Here is a 17871-nt window from a genome sequence, read left to right on the forward strand (position 1 = left end):
TGCTTTTTATTCCACTTAATCAGAGCCCTATAGATGTCCAGAAGTGGGCTTACCCCTTTTAGTGTGACACCTGGTATCAATACCTGTGGTCTTCACTGCCACTTTTCCTTGAAGGTTGGTTGGTGAAGGTATAAAGATAGGAAGTAGAGTTCCTGTAGGGTTCTGTGACAGAAAATAGCATTGTTTGTTCATTTAATCAACAGATATCTGTTAAGCAGGAACTATGTCCCAGGAATGTTTCTAGACACCAGGATTTATCAGTTAAGGAAACAAAACCGAGCTATGTTTCTTGCTTTTAGGAGCTTATAGTCTATCCAAGAAAGTTATGTAGGAGTTCAGGGCTGAGAGGATGTTGCTGTTTTAAATAAGGTGGTCAGAAGTCAGCCTTGCTGAGGAGTAATGTTTGTACTGTTTCTCCTTCCTCTTGTTTGTTTACAGGAAGTAGAGAAATGGCCTCCTCATCTCAGAGCAACTTCAGTTTCCTTTGGTCTTGCTTTGTTTCTGAAGGCTGTCCTTCAAAACAATTACTTCTCTGGCTTTCTCAACCTTGCTGCAGACCCTTGCTAATTCTTGAAACAAATGAGTCAGAAGCAACATTTGGTGAAAACTGAGATGCAGATATTTTGTTGAGGATTACTGCTGTTTAAAAGAATTCAGTTTTTGCTATGACATTTAATAGTGCAGAATTCATGTTTCTGCATCAACACTGGGCAGATAACACGGGTGAAGGTTGTATTTCATCTTCGCAGGGAAGTAACACTGTCTTATTGCTTCAGTAGATTTTTAGTTCCTGATTAAAAACAGCATGGCTGCTTCTCATTTCTCTTTCAGCAATTCCAGTGTAGGAGTTAGTACGATTAGCTTATTTCATCATCCAGATTCACGCTTCCTCATTGTTAGGGAGTGCTCAAAAGCAGGAAGTCAAATAGCTTAATATTTTTAGTACCCCTCAATTTTGGACCTTTTTGCACCATGAAACATTAACTTTCCCTGGCGTCCTCTTACCCTATTACCTATGAGCTGCCAAAATGGTAAGCGATGTACGATTACATTAGTGTCTGTAAAATTGCAACATGAATCAGACTCAACTGAAATACTGCTCTAACTTTTTTTTGGTTAGATATTTATTTCTTCTTTTTTGAAGAATGACTTAAAGATGTGTCTAATACTTCCCAGACTTTAATTTGCATCTGTATTACAGATGTCAAACGTTTTGTGTTTTCGAGACTGAAAAGAAATTTGTAACTTTTTCATACGCCACATACTACTGACTTCCACTTTTAAATAGGATTGGATGACATCTCCCAATTGTTTGTGCCTACCATATCTTTAAAACGGTTTTACTGAGAACCACCCCTCTGCCCCAAAGAGTATTCACATGTAATGATCTTCCTGCTGGATTTGATGTTATGCTGGTATATACTGACATACATAATGTATATGTTTTTTTCTTTTCATGTCAGCCAGGTAATGTCCTTATGGTGTGACAAGGTTTTAGGGAGGCATATCTCACGTGACTGTGAGAAGCCAATCATCATGCTTTTGGACTACAAAAGCGTCTATACTGGTGTATTTTCTTCGATGTAGTAAAGATTTAACAGTATTCTATCATTGTCCTGACCTCTGTAAGAGGCATCCCTGGCCAATTTGCTGTGAACCTAGCTTTTGTTTGTTTATTTGTTTCCAAGATCACCACACTCCAATTCCAGCTCTACCCCAACTCAGCTGTGTAATTGGGCACATGATTAACCCCTTTGGGCCTCTGGTTTCTCTGTGTAAAATGAAGGTGCTAGGATCCATCACTAGTGCTCCAAATGGGGGGTGCAGTGTACTCTGGGTGTGCAGAAGGGACAGATGTGGCATATCTGACTTGACCATTGCATATGAATCCGTTATTTTCTTGTCATCTGGAAGACCTGGTCTTTAAATAGATGTGCCCCCAACCCAAGTATGTTCCATGGACCACCAGCTCTGGGAAACAGAGCTTTGAAATGTTACATAGTCGAATTAGCTTGGACACTGCAACGTTCTTCTGTTCCTTTCTAGGAGGGATGTAAGGCAGATTTTCATTTTAGAGGCTCTGTAAAATCTTGTGGTTAAAGGGAAAGCAGGGGGGTCCTGTTTAGCTTCTCCTGATGAAGGCTTTCCATTTGACCATGCCACCCTTTTGAGTGGAACATCTATTAACTCGCCCACAACCGGAGCTCTGAAGAACACTGCTTTAAATTGTTTCATGTTGGTAAATTTTTATTTAAATGACATCTAGGGAAAGGAATGTGATAGTTTTTGCTTTAAATAAGCCATCAGTATTATCTAGGTTCTTGTTAAAGGATGTTCTGGCTGTGAAGATGGTTTCTGTTAGACTATTTGCTCAGCTATAATATGTAGAATAAAATGTAATATAAAGCAAGAAAAGCTTTATACAGGAAAAAATGGGCATAGCTCTCACTGGCATGACGGATGTCATAGAACATGAGGTGTATTATAGAACCAAAGAGGTTGATATCTTGGGGTTATAGAGAGGGAGATGCAGCATAATTACTTCTTCTAATTTGAAGGTGAAATATCTCAGGGATGTTGGTCTATTAATGATATGCAAAGAGTGTTTGTCTCTCCCTCCCTCTCTTTTGCCTATATATTTAAATAACCTAAATATGAAAATTCCAACTTTCCTCTTCTGGATTTGCAACACATTCCTTTAGATAATGCCACACAATGTTAATTCAAATGAAATAAATTCACAAGTCAGTTATGCAAGTAATGGAAATTTGTGGAGTTGCTCCCTTATGTACAATATTTGCTTCTTATTTATTTTAGAAGTGATTCTGTCAGCCATGAATTAAGGAATAGTGAAAACACAGTTATTGCTTGTTTTTATAACCTGGATAATTTCACCTGAAAAGAGTCGGTATGTTGGGCATGGCCTATTTACCTTTCAGATTAAACGCAGGATGTGCTAAGCAAAAAGAAAATAAAGTCCAGCCATGTTCTTGCCTTTTTTCCATTACGTTCTATTGGCTCTGGGTAGTTAGAACACCTTTTACTATTCATTTCTTGGAGCCAAATGGATTTTCCAATGTTTAAAAAGTGAGAGGAAATATAAAACATTTTAGACCAAGCCCTTCTTTCCTTTGGGGCCTGTCGGTGACCTTTAAGAAAAGCCCACAGTTGGTTTGGGACACTGTGTTAGTCCATTTTATGTTGCTATAACAGAATAGAGAAGCTAGGTAATTTATGAAAAAAAAAAAAAAAAAGGTTTATTGAGCTCACAGTTTTGCAGGTAGGAAGTTAGAGAAGCATGGTGCTGGCATCTCCTTGGCTTCTGGTGAGGATCTCATGCTAGGTCAAAACACAGCAGAGAAGGTCAAAGGGACAGTGGACGTGTGCAAAGAGACAAAACCCAAGGGGCATCCTGGCTTTATAACAACTCACTCTGGCAGGAACTATTAATAATTCATTCCCACAAGAACTAATTCATTCTCACCAGAGCCAGAAGTCAGCCACTACCCAGAGAGTGATGCTAAGCCATTCCCCGACTAGGACTACCTCGCAACACTACCGCACTGGGTATCAAATTTCACTGTGAATTTTGATCGGGACAGAAAAACCATATCCAAACCACAGCAGAGACATTTACAGTTTGGGAGGATTTGCAGCGTGTATGTGCACACACAGTTTGGTAACTTTCAAATGAAGCATGAATCTGTAGTGGATCTTTCCTGGGTTCTAACTGTTATCTGCATTAGGAGAAAGGAAGGCCACTTTCCTACGCTTGCCTCTGTTCCTCCCTTACAGTATAGCATGGTGTGTTAGAATGCAGATACGGAGATGATCGGACCCAAGCTCAAGTTCAGGCTTTGTCATTTGATGATGTATGGATTTGGGGCAAGTCGTTTGGCTTTTCTAAACCTTAGTTTCTTTGTCAGATGGAGGGAGGGAGAAGTTGATAATACCAACCTTTCTTTCCCAGGATCCATCAGTGTGCTGAGCTATTATGTTCTTCAAAAAGATTTCAGAGAAAGCAAAGCCTGTAATGATTTGACTGGCTCTCTCACTAGTCTTTTATAAAAAGGTGGTTATGTAAGTAATTGTAACCTCCCTACTATTCTGAGATATCCGAAGATTAGCAATTAGGATAGAGAGAAATGCCTCTTTTGGATTTGTTCAAAGTGTGACTTTGAATGCTTAAAGATCTAGAATTAGGACTTACAGGGGAAAAAAAAGCGTCAAAACAACTTTGACAGTAAATAGATGAGCACATTTCTGGTGGATGTGGAAGATTCAGATGAAAGGGTGTTTCAGAGTACCATATATTGAAGAACCTTGCTTACTTCCAAGAACAAAATAATATAATTACTTGTTGGCTTGATATGTTATTCTAGTATCATTTTAAGTACCTTTTATTGAGAACTCCCTGGAACCACAAGAAATAATGGGGCATCTTACTGAAGGCCAATGTCACAGAATGATTTTCTGTTTCCTCTTCTGGTCATGAGACCTCCCAACCTTCCCCAAGGCTTTAAAACTCTCCGGCTCCAGATTCCCATGTCTTCTACTACTATTAAATGGGCTGATGTAAATTCTGCCAATTCAAAGCACTCTATTATTCTGTTAGTTTCTGTTATTTGAATAAACTTGCTTCCAAGGGTAGTTTTATGCTTTCCTTTAACTTTGCTTAGGGTGGTAAATCAGTGAATTTATCTTTGTTTGTGAAATGCACTGCTTCTATTAAGAGAGTTAATGACAATACTATGGTGACTTTTGTATTTATCGGTCAAGTCACTGGTTTATGATGCCAATTTTATTGGCTATATTTTTCCACTGACAACTGAGCCACTGCAGGGTCAGGTGGCATCTGTGGAGAAAGAGCAAGCAGTAACAGCATGAGAAATGGATTAGAGATGACTCAAGGAGGAGCTGGCTTCCTGGACCTATGATCTCATCCATGCCTAATGCTTACCACTTACTTATTCAGGGAAAGTAGTAAAATGTGGCAAGGGAGGAAAGAACAGCAGAAGAAAGCCATACTATTAAGGCCCTGATGTCTTTGTCATAGCGTCATAGTCCTAGAATTGAAAGTGACCTTACATCTTTTAGTTCCCCCACCCTCCTAATGCAAGAAGTCCGTTTCTGGGATGCCAGCATGGTTTGGCATTTAAGAGAATGGGTCTCAAGTTTGGTAGCTTAGGTTTTATTTATTCAACAAATATTTGCTGTGTCTTGCATAGTTCTGATGGTTTGAATACAGTGGTGAACAATCAGATTAAGCCTTGGTTTTCAAATATCTCAACTTTTAGTGTGTGACATAGATGCTAACAAGTAAATACAGAAGTCAGATGATGGTATGTGCTCTGGAGAAATGAAATAGGGTGGGGGGGTTGGGAGTGCTATGGGGAAGAGGGGCTTCCACTTTGTTAGATGATCAGGGAAGTCTTAGTGATAAGGTATTATTTGAGCAGAGACTTGAAGGAAATGGGGAACAAGCCTCACAAATACCTGGGAGAAGAGGGTTGTAGGCAGAGGGAAGCAGTATGGAGGTCTTAAGCTGCGAGTGTGCTTGGCATGTTCTGTTACAGCAAAGGAGGCTGATGTGGCTGGAGAAGTGTGTGTGTGTGTGTGTGTGTGTGTGTGTGTGTGTGTGTGTGTGTGTAGGGGAAGTAGTAGGAGATGAAGACTAAGTCCTGTGATCTGCTCTCTGCAAGCTGGAGACCCAGGAGAACCAGTAGTGTATTTCCAGTCCAAGTCTCAAGACTTGAGATCTAGAAGAGCCAATGGCATAAGTCTCAGTCCCAGAGCAGGAGAAGACTGATGTCCCAGCTCAGGCAGTCAGGCAGGGAGATGATTTCTTTCTTCTTTTTCTTCTGTTTGGGCCCTTAATGGATTGAATGAGGCCCCCTTACAATGAGGAGGGTAAATTATTTTACTGAGTCTACTGATGCAAATGCTGATTGTGTTAGTCTGTTTTCACATTGTTATAAAGAACACCTGAGATCTAGAAAAAAAAAAACGAGGTTTAATTGACTCACAATTTTATATGACTGGAGAGGCCTCAGGAAACTTAAAACCATGGCAGAAGGGGAAGCAGTCACATCTTGCATAGTGGCAGGCAAGAAAGAGAGCCCCACACTTATCAAATGACCAGATCTTGTGAGTATTGGCTAACTATCATGGGAACATCATGGGGGAAACTGCCCCTATGATTCAGTCACCTCCCACCAGGTCCCCCCTTCAATATCTGGGGTTTACAATTCAAGATGAGATTTGGGTGGGTACACAGAGCCAAACTATATCACTGATTTTATCCAGAAACACATACACATGCCCACAAATGGGGCATATAGGAGGCATCCTGTGGCCAAGTTGATGCACAAAATTAACCCTTATGCATAATAATAAACTACAGGAGCCAGAGTGAAAGCAAGAAGACTACTTAGAAGGGAAATGTAATAATCCAGGCCAGAGATGATAGTGGCCTGGACCAGCAGGTGGTGGCTGTTAATATCTTTGGGCAGTCTATTGGGTCATTTTCTTTCATATAATATAGGGATAATAAATCATCTCATAAGATTATACAGAAGATTACAATAGATAATCTAGATAAATTACTTAGTACATTGCCAGAATACAGCTAGCATGTATAGCTGTACTGTTCTTAGTGTGATTATCTAGCTTTTGAATGATAATTTCCTGGATTGGGACATACCATAGTATTTCCAATTCAATTACTGGAAATTTCTAAATTGAAACTATCTTTTTTTCTACATTCATTTGAAACTGGGTTCTATGTAAATTCTAACTATTAGTGTTAATTCCTCTCTCTAAAATAAAATTGGTTAGAATCTAATTTTACTATTCCTGTTTGAAATAGAATTCTACTCACTAGCTGCATGTTATTTGAACGAAGGTTATCTTTTTGTCAGAAGGCAAAGTCAGATTACTGATGAAAAATTCTCCCAAAGTGCTCAGTCCAATGTAGGAATTAGTGAGCTATCTAAGTAGTGAGATTATTAGGCCTGGCTCTAGTTCCAATTCTGTCAATAACTCTATGACTAGAATCAAATCATTTCTCTGGAATTTCCTCAATTGTAAAATGGGGGCTTGGTTTAGGATCTCCCTCCCTCCCTCCCTCCCTCCGTCCCTCCCTCCTTCCCTCCTTCCCTTCCTTCCCTTCCTTCCCTTCATTCCCTCCCTCCCTTCCTTCCTTCCTTCCTTCCTTCCTTCCAAGTTCGACTCTGTTGCCCAGGCTGGAATGCAGTGGTGTGCACAACACTCACTGTAACCTTTGCCTCCTGAGTTCAAGTGATTCTCCTGCCTCAACCTCCCGAGTAGCTGAGATTACAGGTATGTGCCACCACACCCAGCTAATTTTTGTAGTTTTAGTAGTGATGGGGTTTCACCATGTTGGCTAGGCTGGTCTCAAACTCCTGACCTCAAGTTATCTACCCACTTTGGCCTCCCAAAGTGCTAGGATTATAGGTATGAGCCACCGTGCCCAGCCTGGGATTTTTCTAAAACCATTATTTCTTTTTCTTCATCATTTTCTCTTCTTTAAACCGAGAATCCTCAATTACTTTAACCAGTCAAATTATTCTCCTATGGGACGTTTCAGTTTGCTAAGGGAGATAGATAGTTCATCTTATTAGTTACTAAAACAGTATGCATTTATCTTTCACATTTAGTTCCTGTAATCAAATTAGTATGATCTTACTCCATTTTGGATGGAAACATGACTGTAGTGGACATTGTAGCATTCACTCAGATCCCTCCTCGGGGCAATGTTTCTGTCCTCCATTTCCCAGGGACTGGCTTATGGAACAATGACTGATTGCTGCAGGGGTAAAAATGTCTTTCCAGTTCGGCTTAATGAGGTGCAGCTGCTAAGAGCCCTTCCTACCTTCCAAGTACCTGGCTGGATTTTAGGACCAGATCAGGCCCTGGCTGCAGCTGCATGGCGGGTCAGGATCTCCCTCTGTCCACTTCTATTCTCCTTACTTCCTTATAAGCAAGACTCTGGTGAATATACCCTGTAAATCTTCTAAATGGAATTGTCCATCCCTGAATCCATTTCTAGGGAACACAGTTGAAGACACAAATCTGTTAATTATTATTTTTCTTCTGGTAGCGCCTCTACCTCTATAGTCCAGAAAAATGTTTCCCTTTTTCTCTGTAAAATGAGCATCTCATGACCTTTACAGGGTCTGCCTTTTCTCCCATTGAACCGAAGTTAACTAATAACATGTGATATATTCCTTAAATGTGTTATATTCCTGCTTTATGAGTATATTTACACAATTCTGTAGAAACTGGAAAATTTGGCCAGGTATGATGTAATTCCAGTACTTTGGAAGGCTGAGGCAGGTGGATCACTTGAGACCAGTGGTTTGAGACCAGCCTGGCCAACATGGTGACACCCCGTCTCTACTAAAAATACAAAAATTTGCCAGGCATGGTGGTACACAAATGTAATCTCAGCTGTTCGGAAGGCTGAGGCATGAGAATCGCTTGAACCCTGGAGGTACAGGTGGCAGTGAGCTGAGGTCTTGCCCCTGCACTCCGGCCTGGGCAACTGAGTGAGATTGTCTCAAAAAAAAAAAAAAAAGAAAAAAAGAAAGAAAGACCCTGGAAAACTCTTCTTCTTTTGGAGTGGATCTCTTTGAACATACATTAACATATTTTACCTTCTTGCAGTAGGTATATTAAAAAGTAGTAACTTATTCTCTCCTCTACCCTCTTGGATTGACAGAATTCTTTTGGGACAAACTTCACGTGCATAACTAGTGTTTTTTGTTTTGTTTTGTTTTTTGTTTTTTGGTTTTTTTTGAGACTGAGTTTTGCTCTTGTCCCCCAGGCTAGAGTGTGATGACTATCTTGGGTCATTGCAACCTCCCCCTCCTGGGTTCACACGGTTCTCCTGCCTAAGCCTCCTGAGTAGCTGGGATTACAGTCAGGCTCCACTGCACCCAGCTAATTTTTGTATTTTTAGTAGAGACAGTGTCTCACCATATTGGCAAAGCTGGTCTCAAACTCCTGATCTCAAGTGACCTGCCTACCTCGCCCTCCCAAAGTATCAGGATAACAGGCGTGAGCCACCGTGCCCAGCCTCTATAACATTTCTTACCTCGATCATAGGCTTAACAAATACTTCAGGTTTGGCATTGGGGTAAGGGGTGAACAGTGGGTTCCAATATGTGGAAAAAGATTTTATTTCTTTTTTACAAAGAAAGTTATGAAAACATAGTTTGGTGATCTGCGCTTGTACGTTGTGTAGACTTTTCTCCCTTAAGCATGTCTTTGGAAAAGTTTAATTCTTCAAACTACATATCAGAATGTAATAGGCTAGCCAAACGTGCAAATTACGACCAGAGAGCAGGCAAAAGTTGGTTTCTGATGAGAAAATTTTTCCGCTCTTGCCACTAAGTCACCTAAGTTTATTTATTCTTTTGAAGTTGCACCCTTTTCCCAATATTCTCTAAGTCTAGTCCCACTTTGTCCAGACTCTACTGATCCACTTGGTACTAGTGTGTGCCAGGCACGCTATTAATTGTGAAGCAAGTGGCAGTCATCAGACATAACAGAGTCTTGCTGTCATCAGGCTGGAGTGCAGTGGCACAATCTTGGCTCACTGCAACCTCCACCTCCCTGGTTCAAGTAACTCTCCTGCCTCAGCCTTCCAAGTAGCTGGGACTACAGGCACATATCACCACACCTGGCTAATTTTTTTTGTATTTTAGTAGAGACAGGGTTTCCCTATGTTGACCAGGATGTCTCAAACTCCTGACCTCATGATCCACCTGCCTCGGTCTCCCAAAGTGCTGGGATTACACCATGCCCAGCCGATACTGTCAGGATTTTAGTTCCTCTGTTTATCTCTTTGTAGAACTGGGACACAGACAGGCAAGTGAGGGGCTCTCTGCAGAAGAGTCAGCAGGAAAGGCTACATGGCTGAATTCTCAGCTACCAAGTTAGAATGGCTTTCAGCCATAGACTGAGACTTCAATGAAATACAAAGTATTTCATAATTTCATGTACACTGAAGCTACCAGCGAATATGATTAGAAATGTAGTGAAACCTCAATTACCTGTTTACCTGCTTACCTCCCTCCTATCCCATTTTTCCTTGCTCTTTCCTTTTTATTAATTAATTTTTTTTTTTTGAGACAGGATCTTGCTCTGACACTCAGGCTGGAGTGCAGTGGCACAGTCATGGCTCACTGCACCCTCAACCTCCTGGCAATCCTCCCACCTCAGTTTCCCAGTGTTGGGATTGTAGGCATAAGCCACCATGCCTGGCCTTCTGGTTTTTTTTAATTGAAGATAATTTTTAATTATAAATGTAATGCATCCTAATTTAAAAATTGTGTGTGCATGATTCACCTATAGTATTTTTTTTTCTTGAGATGGAGTTTCACTCTGTCACTCAGACTGGAGTGCAGTGGCACAATCTCAGCTCATTGCAACCTCTGCCTCCTGAGTTTACAAGCATGCACCAGCACGCCCAGCTAATTTTTGTATTTTTAGTAGAGATGGGGTTGGCCAGGCTGGTCTCGAACTCCTGATGTCAGGTGATCCGCCCACGTTGGCCTCCCAAAGTGCTGGGATTACAGGCATGAGCTGTTGCACCCGGCCCACCTGTACTTTCTTCTAGACTCTTTCCTTGTGTACTTATGCATATCACTTAATAGAGAAATGGGATCTTTACCTACAGATATTTTTCTTTAACTTGAGTTTTACAAACATAGTACATTGTGGACACTTTCTGTACAAAAATATACAGACCAACCTCCCTTTTTAAGTATTGTATAGTGTTCTATGATATGGTTGGATGAAAATTTATTTAACTGGGCCCCTCCTAAATAATGGATTTTAAAGTTATTTTGAGTTTTTGCTATTATGAATGAATTTCAGTACTTACAGTACTTATGTAAGTGTGAAAATACCCGTCTTTTGGATAACTTTTTAGAAATAGAATTGTCTAACCAAAATATGTGTACTTTTTTTTTTTAAAGATGGGGTTTCACCATGTTGGTCAGGCTGGTCTTGAACTCCTGACCTCAGGTGATCCGCCCGCCTTGGCCTCCAAAGTGCTTGGATTACACGCGTGAGCCACCATGCCCAGCTATGTACATTTTAAGTTCAATATGTGTTACCAAATTACTGTTCCAAACTGTCGCACCAGCTTGGCAACCCCACCGACAGAGTTGGAAAGGCCTCTCTTTTGACACTCTGGGTATTTTCAAACTTTTCAGCTTCTCTAATCTGATATGTGAAAAGAACATATCTTATTGTTTAACCCAGGCGTCCCCAGACTTTTCACACAGGAGGCCAGTTCACTGTCCCTCAGACCGTTGGAGGGCCGCCACATACTGTGCTCCTCTCACTGACCACCAATGAAAGAGGTGCCCCTTCCTGAAGTGCAGTGGGGGGGCCAGATAAATGGCCTCAGGTGGCCGCATGTGGCCCGCGGGCCATAGTTTGGGGATGCCTGGCGTACTTCCTTTTTTAAGGAGGAAGCAAATTGGTGTAAAAGAAGTTCATCTCTTGAATCTATCTTTAAAAAATACACAGACTGGGAGCAGTGGCTCATGCCTGTAATCCTAGCACTTTGGGAGGCTGAGGCAGGCAGATTACCTGAGGTCGGAAGTTTGAGACCAACCTGACCAACATGGAGAAACCATCTCTACTAAAAATACAAAATTAGCCACTGTGGTTATGCATGCCTGTAATCCCAGCTACTGGGGAAGCTGAGGCAGGAGAATCGCTTGAATCTGGGAGGTGGAGGTTGCAGCGAGCTGAGATCGTGCCATTGCACTCTAGCCTGGGCAACAGGAGTGGAACTCAGTCTCAAAATATATGTGTGTGTGTGTGTGTGTGTGTGTATAGGTGTGTGTGTATATATGCACACACACACACCTATATACACACACACACCTCCTATACATACACATACACCTATATATACATATATATATATATGTTTTCAGACTTCTGAAAACTTGCTTTGTAGAAAACGTTAAAAAAAAATTCCAGGTTTTACAGGATAAATCCTTGGGGGAATATTATGAGATAAGGAGTAGTTGCAGTCTTGATAGAATGTAAATTATAATTAGATTCTGATTTGGCTATGAATATAATTATGAATATAATTATTTCAAAATAGTTTTTAATAAAATGAGATTTCTAATAACCAGCTTAGTCATTGTCCAACCTTTTCAACTTTTTCAGAGTTCAATTCTCTTAAATCTAATAGATTCTCTTTTGTAATGTAGCCAAAGAGGGAGTTTAAGGGTTAGGTCTGTTCTTAACTGAGAGTCCCTTGTTCCTATCATTCCATGTACAGAAACAATATCTTCTTGAGGAAACGTTAAAGCATCACTTTTTCCCAAATTTTGGGTCATTAATATGAGCTATTTTGCATCCTGGCTTTAGAGGTTATATCCTGTAGAAGAAAATGTTGGTGATGAGTTAGCTTTATTCTCTCACTCACATAGTGTTAATATTTTTTTGAATTTCAAAAATTTAGATAGTTGTTAATATTGCTACCACTGCTTTTATTTGAAATTTTAAAAATTTATATAGATATGTAGTAGGTATATATATTATTAGTTTTAATTAACAAGATATTGTTTCACTATAATTTATTCAAACTGTGGTTTAAATACTGAGGAAGATTTTATTTAAAATATAGTAAGATTGGCCGGGTGCGGTGGCTCAAGCCTGTAATCCCAGCACTTTGGGAGACCGAGGCAGGTGGATCACGAGGTCGAGAGATCGAGACCATCCTGGTCAACATGGTGAAACCCTGTCTCTACTAAAAATACAAAAAATTAGCTGGGCATGGTGGCGCGTGCCTGTAATCCCAGCTACTCAGGAGGCTGAGGCAGGAGAATTGCCTGAACCCAGGAGGCGGAGGTTGCGGTGAGCCAAGATCGCGCCATTGCACTCCAGCCTGGGCAACAAGAGTGAAACTCCGTCTCAAAAAAAAAAAAATAATAATAATATTTCTGCCTTTAAGCAGAATTAAAATCTGAGGTATCATAAATGGTATAAATTTTATCTTTTGCTTTTAGTTTTAAAAAATTTTACAATATCCTGTTTCATGCTTGAAGATGAAAAAGAAAAACTTTTTAAAAGATGAAAAAATTATACAACAGTTTGTTATGAAACAAGATAAAAGATTTTTACAACAAATACCTATAGAGTTATCCCTTGGTATCTTCAGGATATTGGTTCCAGGCCTTTTCTTCCTCCCGAAGATACCCAAATTCATGCATGCTCAAGTCCCTTGTATAGAATGGTGTAGTATTAGCATGTAACTTATGTACATCCTCTCATATACTTTATATCATCTCTAGATAACTTAAAATACCTAATGCAATGTAAATCTATATAAATGGCTTTTCTACCATATTTTTTGTGTATTATTGTGTTTTTAAACATACATTTTCTATCCATGGTTGCTTGAATCCACAGATGTGAAACCTGAGGATGGGGGTTGACTGTATACCAACTGTCTTAGATTCCACCTAAGTCTGTTTGTGTTGATAAAACAAAATACGTGAGACTGGGTAATTTATAAACAACAGAAATGCACTTCTCATAGTTCTGAAGGCTGGAAATTCCAAGATCAAGGTGCTGGCAGGATTGGTGTCTGGTGAGGGCTGCTCTCTGCTTCCAAGATGGTGCCTTGTTATTTGCTCTAGAGGGGAGAAATTCTGCGTTCTCACATGACAGAGGAGATGGAAGGGCAAGAGAGCAGTCCCGTCAACCTTGAGCACTTTTATAAGGGTGCTAATTCCATTCACGAGAGTAGGGGCTTTGTGACTTAATCACCTCCCATAGGTGATTTTTTTTTTTTAGGTGGAGTTTCGCTCTTGTTATCCAGGCTGGAGTGCAATGGTGTGATCTCGGCTCACCACAACCTCCGCCTCCTGGGTTCAAGCAATTCTCCTGCCTCAGCCTCCCGAGCCGGGATTACAGGCAGGCGCCACCATGCCCAGCTAATTTTTGTATTTTTAGTAGAGACAGGGTTTCACCATGTTGACCAGGATGGTCTTGATCTCTTGACCTTGTGATCTGCCTGCCTCGGCCTCCCAAAGTGCTGGGATTACAGGTGTGAGCCACCACGCTCGGCGGGGTTCAGTTTTAACATAAATTTTGAAGGGGACGCCATTATTCAAATCATAGCGATTCTATCATTAACTTTCTGCTTGCTTTGTCACATATCTCTCAGTCTATTTAGCCTGCTGTCCTTTACATGGTGTAGTTTAATATTCATTCTGTGTTCTGAAGTAGAATGTGAGTACCCAATGTGTTTGCTTAGGTTGGGTTGAATGGTTATATTTTACTCAGATGACTAGCATAGCCATACCTCATAGTTGAAGGGGTTTCTTGAACCCTTACTAATGTGGTTTTTTTTTTTTTCCTGTGTTGCTGAGACCTTAAGTGCACTTTTAGAGATTCAGAAGCACTAACAGCTCAAGCAAACACTCTAACAGTAGGAGGAAGAATGATGTGACAAATGAATTCAGTGGAATCTGGCTCTGCTGAATTCATGGTATGCTTAGTCTCACTGCTTGTGCTGGGTCTGTGTGCTATGGCTTTGGTGTCAGCTGAGGACTTACAGTTCTGAAGGCTAATGTTTCTTTGGAGGAAGTAGAAGGATGTAAACTTGGCAAGCCTTCTTGTTTTCTTTCTTCTGGAACAGTCAGTTGCTTTTCTGAGTATACTGTGTCATAAGATAGCACCTGGGCCAGAGGGATCTCTTTGGGACTAGTATAAAAATTGGGGCCTCCTTCTGTTAAGAAAGGCAGCACAAGTGGGACAAAGGGAAACTCCTCTGAAAGGTTAATGGATGGTGATTGAATTACTCAAATTGGAAGCAGATTTTTCCAACGCTAGTGCAGGTTCACTGCTCTGATTGGAATGTTCCTCCATTTTAGCAAATTTATTTGGCTTTCTTGTGAAGGCTGGGCAGGGCTGCAGCATTTCCAATGGGTTTATCTTCAGAGCCATTTCTGTCATGGAGTTTCTTAATTTAGATATTTCATGATCACTTGAGATAAAGATAGAAGTATTTGATCACTCTTGCTTGGTGGGAACTGGAGGTACTTTTGATTGGAGTCCAGATTTAATTTCCCATATTGAGTGGCTGTTCTCAAACTTACAAGGTGGATCTTAGTAATTTTTTCCAAAAAAAGTAACAGCACTATTTTGGGCTAAAATATTTAAAGGCTCTCAATCAGAGTTTTAAATTTTGCATATGTAATTTTCCCCTTAAGCTTAGTTTGCTGTTTCTTTTGGAACTGGCTGAATGCATATTTCCTCCATGGAGAGGTTGGGTAGAAAAGAGTGATGAGGGATATAGAAGTATCTTCCCTGATTAGAATGGAGGGCATGGATGGTAATGAGCTAGTGGTGCTTAGACTTGGTTGCAAACGGGAATTGCTTCAATAGTTTAAAAATACTGATAACAGTTCGGCAAGGTGGCAGAATGTAAGGTCAACGTACAAAATAAATTGTATTTCCATACACTAGTAAGAAATATGGTAATTACATTATTAAGAAAATAATTCAATTTACAATAGCATTAAAATTTATCCCTGTTTAGTATGAAATTCTCTAAAAACTACACAATGCTCTAGAAAGAAATTTTAAAAGACTAAACAAAAGATATTCCATCTTCATGGATTGGAAGACTTGTTAAGGTAGAAATACACCCCAAATAGATCTACAGATTCAACACACCTCTCATAAAAATGCCAACTAAATTCTAGGCTTATCCTAAAATTCCTGTGGAAATTTGAGCAACCTAGCATAGTGAAACAATCTGAAAAAAGAGCAGAGTTGGAGAGCTTACTTCCTGATTTCAAAACTGATTACAGAGCAACGGTAATCAAAACGTTGTGGTACTGTTATGAGAATGGGTAGATAGATCAATGGAATAGAATTGAGAGCCCATAAATAAATAAATCTTATTTTTTGCCAGTTGATTTTCAACAAGGGTGCTAAGACAATTCAAGGAGGAAAGAAATGTTTTTCAACAAATGGTACCGGACAACTGGATATCTGTTTGCAAAAGAATCAAGAATTAAGATGTCTGTAATCTTCCTCATACCACAGACAAAGATTAGCAAAAAAGGACCATCCACCTAAATACAACAGCTAAAACTATACAACTCTTAGAAGAAGAAAACACAGGAAAATAGAAAAAATTTTCATGCCAACGCATTATTAGATGTGTCATCAAAAGCATAAGCAACAAAAGAAAAACTAGATAAATTGGACTTCATAAAAAAAGACTTTTATGCTTCAGTGGACATCATCAAGAAAGTTAAAAGATAACTCACAGAATGGGAGGAAATACTTGCAAATCGTATCTCATAAGGAATACAGCTAGAATATATAAAGAATTCTTGCAACTCAATAATAAAGACACAAATAACTCAGTTATAAATGGATAAAGTATAGATAGTTCTGAATAGCGAGTTCTTCAGAAATGATGTACAAATTACCAATAAGCATGTGAAAAGATGCTCAAAATCACTAGCCAACAGGGAAATGCAAATCAAAGCCACAATGATATTCAACTTCACATTAAGAGGCTGTAAAGAAAAAGACAAATAAGTTTTGGTGAGAATTTAAAGAAGCTGAAACTCTCATACACTGCTGGTGGGAATGGAAAATGATGTAATTGCTTTGGAAAATTGTCTAGCAGTTCCTCTAAAGGCAAAGATAGAGTTACCATATACCACACTTACTCCTAGGTATATGTCCAAGAGAAATGAAAATATATGTCCACGTGAAAACTTGTTCATAGCAGCATAATTCATAACAGCCCCCAAGTGGAAACAACCCAAATGTCCATCAACTGATAAAAGAATAAATAAAATGTGGTATATTTACACGGTAGTATACTAGTTAGCAATAAAAATAAATGAAGGACAAATACATGCTACAACATGTATGAATCTTGAAAACATTATGCTAAGTGAAAGAAGCCACTCACAAGGGACCACACATTGTATGATTCCATTTATATGAAATGTAGAGAATAGGAAAATCCATAGATACAGAAAATGAATGGTGGTTGCCTAGGGCTGTGTACGAAGGATCTTGGGGGGGAAATGGGCAGCATGTACTAATGGGCATAGAGTTTCTTTGGGGATTATGAAATGTTCTAAAATCAAATCTGGTGATAGTTGCACACTGTGAATATACTAAAAATACTGAATTGTACATTTTAGATGGGTACATTGTATGGGTATGTGAATTATATCTCCATTATGGGTATCTGAATTATATCTCAAACTTATTTATGACATATATATAAAATATATATAATATTTACATATTATATATAGTAATACTTATTTTATATATATAATATAAACTGACACCTGGGTCCTTCTCTTAGAGAGTCTGAATTGGTCTGTGGTATGGTCTGGGCATTGGACTTCTGGAAACCTCCCCGGATAATTCTATTATAAACAGCTGATGTGGAGAATCTTGACCTGGGTTTTGGTACTTAAAAGTACGATTTGTGTGCTAGAGGCACCAACAAGACCTGGGAACTTATCAGGAGGGTGAAATCTCAGACCCCACCCAAGATCTACTGAATCAGAATTGGCATTTTTGATAGGATCCTCAAGTGACTTGGGTGGACATTCAAATCTGAGAAACATCGTCATTAAGGTAGTTGAATAGTAAGGCAGGCGAATGTTACCTTTGAAGTTCCTAATCCTCTGTCCGTCCACCCCTCCTCCTCCTGCCAATGGCTTTTTATTAAGGATACACTTCCCAGTAGTATCTTTTATCTTCCAGTGTTTCTTGTCTGTAAAAACATACCAGGCTTATAACGTTTACTTTGGGGGC

At 39.7% G+C, this 17871-nt stretch overlaps 1 protein-coding gene and 1 non-coding gene across 14 annotated transcripts in view; one reads left to right on the forward strand and one right to left on the reverse strand.

The window, feature by feature from the left end:
* The window catches only part of RNF144B (ring finger protein 144B), a 206887-nt gene that overhangs the window by 126210 nt on the left and 62806 nt on the right, over positions 1-17871 (forward strand). The window lies entirely within an intron of this gene.
* On the reverse strand, positions 1458-1559 carry LOC120361204 (small nucleolar RNA U13). The gene has a single exon (XR_005577546.1). It is a non-coding gene; the product is annotated as a small nucleolar RNA U13 (small nucleolar RNA).

The sequence above is a fragment of the Saimiri boliviensis genome, chromosome 4, assembly GCF_048565385.1.
Source record: "Saimiri boliviensis isolate mSaiBol1 chromosome 4, mSaiBol1.pri, whole genome shotgun sequence".
Taxonomy (NCBI): domain Eukaryota; kingdom Metazoa; phylum Chordata; class Mammalia; order Primates; family Cebidae; genus Saimiri; species Saimiri boliviensis.